The sequence below is a fragment of the Pteronotus mesoamericanus genome, unplaced genomic scaffold (genome assembly GCF_021234165.1).
Source record: "Pteronotus mesoamericanus isolate MK-2021 breed Mesoamerican mustached bat unplaced genomic scaffold, CSHL_Meso_final scaffold_174, whole genome shotgun sequence".
Classification (NCBI taxonomy): Eukaryota; Metazoa; Chordata; class Mammalia; order Chiroptera; family Mormoopidae; genus Pteronotus; species Pteronotus mesoamericanus.
Genome location: NW_026555309.1, coordinates 34,906,787 through 34,917,864, shown reverse-complemented (window position 1 = coordinate 34,917,864; position 11,078 = coordinate 34,906,787).

Below are 11,078 nucleotides of genomic sequence, written 5' to 3'. Positions count from 1 at the left end.
AGAGCAAAGTAAGTCTTCTAATTCAAGTCTTACAACTCCAAATCTCATGCTAACTGGCATGTTTTAAAATTTTTATCTACTATTTATCTACTTCATTTAGAGGCTTGTTATGAGTATAAATCTTGTAATCTCATGTATACTTTTCTAAGTCACTCTAACTAATCTTCTAATGGGATATTTTAAATGTTATTGCATATGTATTCATAACTGTTTTTGCTGGTTGTGGTCATCTTGTGAGTGTGTGAGTGCTTTCCCCACACTTCTAGTAAGCAATTCTCAGGTGCCAGCTGTGTTGACTCAATTCTGATACTATCTACTGGGAGATAGCATCAGATTCCATAAGTTTATGGTTTAGTCCTATAAGACTGTCTCCCTTATATACACTTGAGATGCTAGTTCAAAAACGTAGGTGTCTGCTGTACTCTGATCTACCAGCAAGAAGTCAGACATTCCCATGGCCCCTTCCTTGGGGTCCATTAATTTTCTAGAGCCTTTCACAGAACTGAAAAGGACACTTACTAGGTTACTGGTCTATTAAAGAAGAATGTAACTCAGGAGAGATGGATGGGCCAGCTAAGGAGAATGAGCCAGGTGCTTCCATGCCCTCTCTGGGCATGCCACCTTCCTGACATCGCCACATGTTCACCAACCCCAAAGCTCACTGAACCCCATTCTTCTGGGATTTTAGGGAGGCTTCATCACATAGGCACAATTGGTCACATCAGTGGCCGCTGGGCTTTGATTCCATCTCCAGCCACTGTCCCCTCCCTGGGAATGGGACTGAAACTTCCCACCCTCTAATCACAACATTGGTTCTGCTGGCAACCAGCCCTTATTCTTAGGTGCTTTGCAAAAGGCATGTCATTAACATAACAAAGGACACCTTAATAGCTCTCACCACTTAAGAAATTCCAAAGGCTTTAGCAGCTCTGTGCCAGAAATGGGGACAAAGACCAAGTACATATTTCTCATTGTAAATCACAATATCACAAAATACTCTCAAGTTCCACCATTATGTGATTACCATGATAATTCTCCAAATGTCCACATGGAATAAATGTCATGGTATGAGGTAGGAATTCCATGACATCTAATTCACACAATGTACATTAATAAATTTTTAGCAACTTAAGTGAGGTTATGCAAAGACTAATTGAGAGTTAGCTTGTATTTATCAGTCAGCTGTCATACAAATCCCATTGTTAACCTGTCTGTAATGCAACATACCTGAGATCAACTCACAGCTCCATAGCTCTTTGTGAACTTGGCCAATATGTTTCTCCATAAAATGATAATAAATATTGGGCTGTGAAGATTTAAAGAGATAATAGATGAAAACAATTACCGAAATATCTTGCCTATAGTAAGTAGTCAATCAATAAATAATAGCATGTACTATGCTAAAATGATAAATAATAATTTATTATTTTTTCTTTAGAATGAAGTGAATTTTGTCTCTCCCTAGAGTTTTCTTATTTGATTCTTAATTTTGTCCTGGAAGACACGTAAAACAAGCCCATTACATCTCCATGCATCTAGTGAAATGCATGTATTAATAAAAGTCAATAATTGCCTAAAGCAGGTCACCTGAAATAGTAACAATGAAAGATACTAATAATCATGTTTTAGCCTTTGTCCTACATTATCTAGTATATTTATGATAGTTTAGTAAAATAAGTGTTATTATTTTCTGTTTTAATATTTGAAGATACTCTGTCTCAGAAGTTTTCATGATTGTCTATCAAGAAATGGAGGCAAGATTTAAACCAGGACTACCTGGCTGTTCCCTTTCCAGGAAGCTTTTCTACCACCAGGTTAAACTGGATCTCTCTTTCAGGGAATAAAATGCAAATATATGAGAGATTTGGTATATTACCCCCGTCATTTTGTCAGCAATAAATCTTGAGCACAAGAAATAAATATATGAATAGTAAAAGTTTAGGAGCCAATGAATATCGATGTGGAATATATTTATTTTGAATGCAGTAATTTCTAGAATCTGTTAATGTAATGGGACACAGCCAGGGCCCCTGAAAAAGGTATTTGTAATGGGGTCCAGGAATTGGGGTGTCCAAGAAAAATATATTGTCCTCACCCCAAGACAGGCCGTCATGGGGGATGGGAGACCTGGAGCAGGGCCATTGAGAGTCATTTTGCATGTCAATAACAGGATAGCTTCATTCCTCATATGCAAAGAGGGTTACTTTGCATCTCAACAAGACTAACCAGGAAGGTTTGAAAGACTTAATACAGAATGTAGCTGAGAGAGGAAGGAGGGGCAGGGCCTGTGGGAGAGACAAAGGGACACAGACTCTGGGGGACAATGGGAAGGCCACGGCGGAAGAAAAGGGGAGAAAGGACTCTTGCTAGTGGGCCATAAGAAGGTGCCACGTGTTTTGGATTAAGAACCAGAGATCACAGCAACCAGCAACGCAGCGGAGGGTGCTGGGAACTGCAAGAGGCTTGCACAGCCGAGTCCTGGACTTCTGTTCTTTTTCTTCTGAAGGACGGTGCCCCTGACTGGCCTGATTGGGCAAAGCAGGGGAAGGCAGGACTGTGTGTGTTGGTGGGTGTTTTAAAGGGATTTTGAGATTTCAGAATGACATTTAGCCATTAATCAAACCCGTAAAACTTTTGAATACATAGTTCCTTTCCTTTTCACCAAACTCTGCCATTGAGAGCCATAATTCCAAGGACGGTGGGCAGAGGACCTACAACCGAGGGACCCGGGGAAGGGGGCGGAGGGGCGTTGTTTCAGTAATGTCATCTGGGCACCCCCTCCATGGGTCCATTGTTCAGTAACATGAACTCATATGAAAAGAATATTAATACTTCTGTACATATGTCTGAAGCTATTTGCCTTGTCTGTAATCTTAGAATGACTTCAGATGATGTTATTGAGACTGGTTTAAACAGAGAGTTTGGGATTTAGGGCTTTGACCAAGCAGATTGACCAGCTGAAGGCAGAATCTATTTATCCAATATAATTTTATAACATTTTGAAGACCTAGTGATAAGGGCAAGATGACTTAAGAGGAGCAGCCTAGCCAGAGACCCCTCCCAGGTTAACTGTTAATCATTGCTTATCTGTTCCTGTAGCTCGTTTTCACATCCCTTCCCCAGCCTGGGTAGCACATCAATCTCATCAATCTCCCACCTGAATGCTAATCCCTTCCCCCACCTGGGAAGTCCATCCGTTTCCCGCCGGAATGCTAGGGCTTATAAACCCCTATCTAACCCCCGATTCGGGGCTCAGAATTTGGAGACTGCCTCCTCTGAGCCCGCGCGTGTGAATAAAGGCTTACTCCGTTCCCTGAATCGTGTCTTGAGTCTGGCTTTCCGTAACATTTGGTTCCCTGACCGGGAATCGACTCACACGAGCAGGCCGTTTGCCTCCGGTGAAGACGGCTGGGGTCGGCCGGGGGAGCCCGGACTCCAGAGGGAAGCACGTGCCCTGGTGATTTCGGGTCCCGCGGGGCTGGGCTCCCCTTGGCCCCGACCTCGGGCCGTTCCATAACCCGGGCACTTGGGGAGCGGACCCAAACCTACCTGAAGGCGCCAGATTGGTAAGTGCCCTGGGGACCAGACCCGAATCAGACCCACCTATAAGTGGTGGAAGGGGAGGCTGATCACCTCTCAGGCCGACCGGCCTCTGGCACGGTTTCCCTGTCGGGAGGGAAAGTGTTAACCTCTGTGTGATTGAGTGAGTGACTGACTGTGTGGCTCCACAGGCCAGCGGTGTTCCCCCGAGCCTACGGAGTCTGAGTGAGCCCTAACCTGCGGGTCCTCGGTCTGTCATACGGCATAACGGCTGGGAAGCTAACCCGGACTCTACTCGGGCAGCCTTAGCTAAGACAGACCCAAGTCCCTCGCGAGAGGAGAGGCCAGGTGGGCGAAAGTGAAAGTATCCCTGCTGCCCCCGTTTGTCTGCGCCGTTTCGGGAGGGATCATGGGGGGCAGACAGTCTACTGTCTTAGATTGCATGTTAAGGAATTTCGACCGGTTCCGGGGGCCAGCAGCCCGATATGGATCTGGGGCAATTAGAAATTTTCTGTTCCGCTGAGTGGCCCACGTTCGGGATAGGCTGGCCTCCTGAAGGAACCCTTGACCTAGACATAATTAGGGCTGTCCATCTCATAGTCACAGGAAGTCCAGGACACCCAAACCAATTCCTCTACATAGAAAAGTGGCAGGAGCTAGCGCAAGAGATGCCCGACTGGCTCTGGAAGTGTGCGGGGGTCAAACCTCGTCACCTAGGCGCTACGGGAGGGCGAGCCAGGGGAGCCCGGAACTGTTGCTCCCGATCAAAGGAAAGGGATGTAACCCGCATCCTAGTTGCCAAACCAGTGGCGAGACCCCCTATCTATCAAGGCCCGCCAGAGGAAGACCCCCTGGTGCAGCCTCCCCCTTACCCAGCTAGGAACTTGGGAGGTCAGGCAGAGGCGCCTGAAACACCGCCCCCTTCAGTCTCGTCCCCGCAGCCCGAGGCAACAGCGCCCCCAGAATCTCCTATCGCCTCCCGCTTAAGACACCACCAGTCCCTCCAGATGCCACTGCGGGAGACCCAGGGCCCGCCACGAACGGGGCCTGATGGGACCTTATACCCGGGACCGGTCGTGTTTTACTATCAGCCCTTTACCACGACTGACCTCTTGAACTGGAAACGCCACACACCCTCATATTCGGAGAAGCCCCAGGCACTCGTAGACCTAATGGAGTCCATTATGCAAACTCACCGGCCAACGTGGTACGATTGCCGCCCATTGCTCCTAACCCTTTTAATACGGAAGAGAGGCGCAGAGTCTTCCAGGAGGCCCAGAGGTATCTAGAAGCCAATGCTCCAGTGGGCACAATAGACCCAGCCCAGTACGCTCGGGTGGCAGCCCCAGAGACCCAACCCGACTGGGATCACAACACCGAACAGGGAAGAGCAGCCCTGGACCGGTACAGGGAAGCCATCCTCCAGGGGGTCAGAGCTGGGGCCAGAAAACCGACCAATATGTCAAAGGTGGCCAGTGTTGTCCAACGGCCAGATGAATGTCCCGGGGACTTCTTAGAAAGGCTGCTAGAGGCCTACCGGATATACACCCCGTTCAACCCAGAAAGCCCAGATACACGGCTAATGGTAAACACTGCTTTTGTCTCCCAATCGGCCCCTGACATCCGCAAAAAGCTCCAGAAGCTAGAGGGCTTTGCAGGCATGAACATCAGTCAGCTGGTTGAGGTACCAAATAAAGTCTACAATAACCGGGAGGAGGCCGCTGAGAAGGCAGCCCAGAAAAGATTAGAGAAAAAGGCCGCACTGCTAGCAGCCGCCCTCAGTCAGCCGGCAGCAAAAGGCAAAGGGGGACCGAAAGACCAGAAAGGGCATGCCAAGGTAGAGAGAGACCAATGTGCCTATTGTAAGGAAAGAGGACATTGGAAAAGAGAATGCCCGCACCGGAAAAAGAAGGCTGGTCCGGCGCCCTCTGAGCCGGCGCCCACCATCCTTAGCCTGGCGGGCCTAGACTCAGAATGAGGAAGACCGGGCTCCCTGAATCTAGGCCCCCATGAGCCCATGGTCGAAGCGATTGTTGGGGGCCAGACTCTCTCTTTCTTGGTAGATACCGGGGCAGAGCACTCGGTCGTCACCACCCCTGTAGCTCCCCCATCCGGACGAGAAGTCACCATCGTAGGGGCCACTGGTCAGCCAAGTAGCCCAAAATGCTTCTGCCAGGCCCGAATTGTTGATCTGGGAGGCCACCGGATTAGACATGAGTTCTTATACCTACCTGAATGCCCTGTCCCACTGTTAGGGCGAGATCTCTTATCGAAGCTGGGAGCTCGAATCACCTTCCAGCAGTCAGGGGAGGCCTCGCTGCAAGTGGACAGCCCTAGGCTCATGGCCCTCATTTTGCCACGAGAGGAAGAATACCAGTTGTATTCTGGGGAATCTGGTGACCATGGCCCCAGACCTGAGGCTAGAGACAACCTGCTGCAGGAATTCCCCACGGTCTGGGCCGAGGACAATCCCCCTGGACTAGCCAGAAACCAGGTCCCAGTAATAATTGAACTCAAACCGGGGGCTAAACCGTCCAGTGCAGGACCTCCGGGTGGTAAACGAAGCCGTCGTCACACTGCACCCGGTAGTCCCGAACCCATACACCCTACTGAGCCGACTCCCGCCAACCGCCGCCTGGTACACATGCCTAGACTTAAAGGATGCCTTCTTCTGCATCCCGGTAGCTCCAGCCAGCCAACCTATCTTTGCCTTTGAATGGGAAGACCAGCATACGGCGGTAAAGACACAGTTGACATGGACCCGGTTGCCACAGGGATTTAAGAACTCCCCCACGTTATTCGGCGAAGCGCTAGCCCGGGACCTGCAATCTTTCTCAGACGAGGGAAAGGATTTAACTCTACTCCAATATGTTGATGACCTCCTCTTAGCTGCCCCTGACCAGAGCCGATGCCTAGAGGGGACAAGAGCGCTCCTAAAACTGCTAACCCAACAAGGGTACCGAGTCTCACGGAAAAAGGCACAAATCTGCCAACAAGAAGTCAAATGTTTAGGGTTCCTAATTTCCCAAGGCAAAAGATCCCTAAATACAGACCGGAAAATGGTCATTACCCGCTTCCCGGCCCTGAGCGGACGAAGACAATTACGTGAGTTCCTGGGAGCAGCCGGCTTTTGCAGAATTTGGATCCCGGGGTTCGCAGCCAGAGCAAGGCCACTCTACCAGGCCCTGCGTGGGCCAGACACCTTACCCCTGGCATGGGGAAAAGAACAGGAACAGGCCTTTGCTCAAATAAAGGACCTCCTTAGTAAAGCCCCAGCTCTGGGCCTACCAGACCCCAGCCGGCCCTTCTATCTACACGTGCATGAGAAGGACAAGGTTGCTCTGGGGGTCTTAACTCAATCAGCCGGACCTTGGGAGCGCCCAGTGGCTTACCTGTCTAAGCAACTGGATAACGTTGCGGCCGGGTGGCCCCCTTGCTTGAGGGCAGTTGCAGCCGCGGTATCCCTGCTACAAGAAGTGGACAAATTAACTTTGGGGCAGGAGACCACTCTATTCGTTCCCCATAGCATCCATAGCCTCCTGGCAGGACAGGGGCACCGATGGCTGTCCAACCCCAGACTGACACAATATCAGGGCATACTCCAAGAGAATCCTCGGGTCCAGGTAAAGACTGTAAAAAGATTAAACCCTGCAACCTTCCTGCCGACCGAACTAGGGGACCCAGACCACTGCTGCCTAGAGGTTACTGAGGAGGTCTATGCCAGCCGACCGGACCGGCGGGACCAGCCTCTGCCCAATGCTGACGTGACCTATTTCACAGATGGCAGCAGTTATATGAGAGAAGGGGTCCGAGTGGCAGGGTACGCAGTAACCACACTTGACCAGGTGGTAGAAGCCAAAGCCTTGCCCTCTGGATGGTCGGCCCAGAGAGCGGAACTCTGGGCCTTAATAAGAGCACTGGAGTTGGCCCGGGACCGGAAAGTCAATATCTACACTGACTCCAAGTACGCCTACGCCACCCTGCACATCCACGGGGCCATCTACCGAGAACGCGGGCTGCTGACAGCAGAAGGAAAGGAAATTAAAAACAAGACAGAAATCCTGCGTCTCCTCGAAGCAGTTTGGGCCCCAACTGCGGTGTCCGTCATCCACTGCAAAGGCCATTCCAAACAAGACACCATACCGGCCCGTGGGAACCAGAAGGCGGACTCGACAGCAAAGGCTGCCGCAGTATGTGGTGAGATGGCAGAAGTACAGCCCTCCCTTCTCGGACCCCTGCTGGGGGACCCCATTAACCGTCGGGACTATGAGCCAGCAGAAATGAAATGGGCCCAACAGGCCGGAGGACAAGAAAGCCCCGAGGGAACTTGGAGGTTACCTGATGGGCGCGTATATGTGCCCCAGAGCCAGGCCAGCAATTTAGTCAGAAACTGCCACCATCTGACCCACCTGGGTAAGACCTCCCTGGAAAACTTGCTCAAAAGGTATTTCTACTTCCCCAACCTGTCAACCCTGTGCTCAACAGCCTTGGCTCAATGCATTACCTGCGCAAGGAACAATGCAGCCCCGCATCAAGGGGCCCCACCGGGAGTCCAACACAAGGGGTCCCAGCCCTTCGAGGACCTCCAGATTGACTTTACAGAAGTCAAGACCAGCGGAGGATTTAAGTATCTCTTGGTCCTGATCTGCACCTTTTCGGGTTGGGTAGAAGCCTTCCCCACCAAAACTGAGAAAGCTCGGGAAGTAACTCGAATCCTACTCAGGGAAATTATACCCAGATATGGGCTCCCACTCACCATTGGTAGTGACAATGGCCCGGCGTTCATCGCCCAGGTGGTTCAGGAGGTCGCCCAGCTCCTGCACATCGACTGGAAGCTACACACGGCCTATCGGCCCCAAAGCTCCGGTAAAGTGGAACAAATGAACCGAACTCTCAAGGAAACCCTAGCTAAGTTCCATCAAGAAACCGGCCTGCCATGGACAGACCTGTTACCACTAGCCCTGCTACGGGTTAGGAATGCCCCGAACCCCTCAGGGTATACTCCCTATGAGTTAGTTTTTGGAAGACCCCCACCTATAACTAGAATAGGAAGTCCCAATGACCTTCGACAGAAGGGGGAGTTACAGCAGACCCAGTACTTACAACAGTTGGGTAAGACCCTAGACAGGATCTACGGGGCCCAATTGGGCCAGGAACCCAAACCCCGAGGGAGGCCAGCACACCCCTTCCGTCTAGGCCAGTATGTATGGGTAAAGGATTGGAAAAAGGAACCACTCCAACCCATTTGGACGGACCCACATCTAGTACTATTAACCACTCCTACTGCCCTTAAAGTCACAGGAATAACCCCCTGGATCCACTACACTCGAGCCAAGGCAGCAGCAGATCCAGACGAGCCAGGACTTCGGAGCCACCGAACCTCCACCTCGAAGGGAGCCCCCACAGTCCAGCTGAAGAGAACTGAAGGACAGTGGGCTGTCTACCCGAGGAACCAGAGACCTGATCCCACCCCAGAGTAGTGACCAACCATCTTAGTCGGCAACCAAGGCATGATCCCTGCAGAATAGGCGAGCCCTAGATCTCCTCACAGCAGAAAAAGGGGGGACTTGCCTATTCCTAGGCTGGAATCTTAACCCAGAAGGTTAAGGAGCTGAAAGATGGTGCGAAGCGCTACCGAGAGTCAGGGCAAGGGACATGGAGCTTAGATACCCAAATCTGGCTCCGCTGGCTGGCTCCATTCCTAGGCCCCCTGATATTACTCCTCTTAGGAATAAGTCTAGGACCCTGGCTGCTGCGCACCCTCATTAATAACCTAGAGACCGCGGTCACCAGATGAGCCGCTGCTCGAGTGCTGCTCCTCCAGCATCACCAATACCAAAGACTCCCGACCCAACCCCAACAGAGTGACCACCGTGGCTTGTGTGATGATGCTAAGACTCAGGCCAATCTCGTCTAGCATCAAAGGGGGGAATGATAAGGGCAAGATGACTTAAGAGGAGCAGCCTAGCCAGAGACCCCTCCCAGGTTAACTGTTAATCATTAACTGTTAATCATTGCTTATCTGTTCCTGTAGCCCGTTTTCACATCCCTTCCCCAGCCTGGGTAGCACATCAATCTCATCAATCTCCCACCTGAATGCTAATCCCTTCCCCCACCTGGGAAGTCCATCCGTTTCCCGCCGGAATGCTAGGGCTTATAAACCCCTATCTAACCCCGATTCGGGGCTCAGAATTTGGAGACTGCCTCCTCTGAGCCCGCGCGTGTGAATAAAGGCTTACTCCGTTCCCTGAATCGTGTCTTGAGTCTGGCTTTCCGTAACACTAGGAATTGAAGATGACATTGCATACAAGTTTTCAGTTGCTAACAGCCAGAAATATTGGACAATCAAGAAGACAGGTTGGATATTGAAATACATTTGAATTCAAGGTAATAGCAAATGCGTTATTTCTTTGCCTAGTTCTAAGATTTTGAACATGAATATAGTGGGCCTCAAAGTTCTAGACTTGATGAATTTTTACACAAGTAAATAAATTACCTGAAACTATGCTGATTTAAAAACATTTTTAAAAAACAGTTTGTTTGGGTTTTTTTTGCTTGCTACTTCAGCAAAAAAGAGAGCCCTGTAGTTCGATTCTTGCTGTAAGAAGACAAAAGATAATAGTGCTCCCTTCCTCTTCTTGGGCACCGGCCATTGCTGATTACCTCTGCAGAATTCACAAGACAGATCTGCTGAGTATGAGGACCACTTTGGGCATGAAACACACGAGGGAGGAATGTTTTGGCACCATCATCACATGTGGTCACAATAACTACAGAGAGTAGAAAAAATATATATATTATCTAAAATAAAATTCTGTGCTGAAATGTTGCATGGCTTCCATAAACAATTGTATTATTTGAAAAATAACAGAGCTGCATGTCTCTGATTTATGTGAAGTTTTGGCTGGAGGCTTCTCTTATTTTGAAAGATTGTTTGTCTTTCCCTCGTATTTAATTATTTTGAAAATTGAAGAATACCAAAGAAAGATTATTTTGTCCCAGTGAGAAAATTTTAATACTATGCAGTATATATTAGCTCTTCCTTTTTTGTAGAAAATAGGAACAGATTTGTCATTATTTCCAATCTACCTCTCAAACAGCCAGAATAGCCAGGATCAACCTGGCAGAATGACAACCAAAGTTGATTTTCTAGAAAAAACATATATTCTAGAGGTAAATAATAAAATAAAAAAGAAACAGATAATTTTGAAGACTTTTTAGCTATGAAGAAAATATAATGCAATGTGATACAGAGTAACTCTGGATAAATTAATTTTTTAAAATTTCTGCATTACGTATTTCCAGAAATTTAACAATTTAAGCCAAGGCAGTTTATCAACCTCATTCACAGTTTTCATAGGTCAAGGACCTGGACATGAGTTAACTGAAACATCTGCTCAAAGTCTTATCAGACTGAAAGTAGGATAATTAACTGGAGGTATAGTTTCATATGGAGCTCAGGGTCCTCTTCAAAGCTCCTTCATGTTGATGGCAGAATTCAGTTCTTTGCAATTGTAGGACCAGGATCTCTGTTTCCT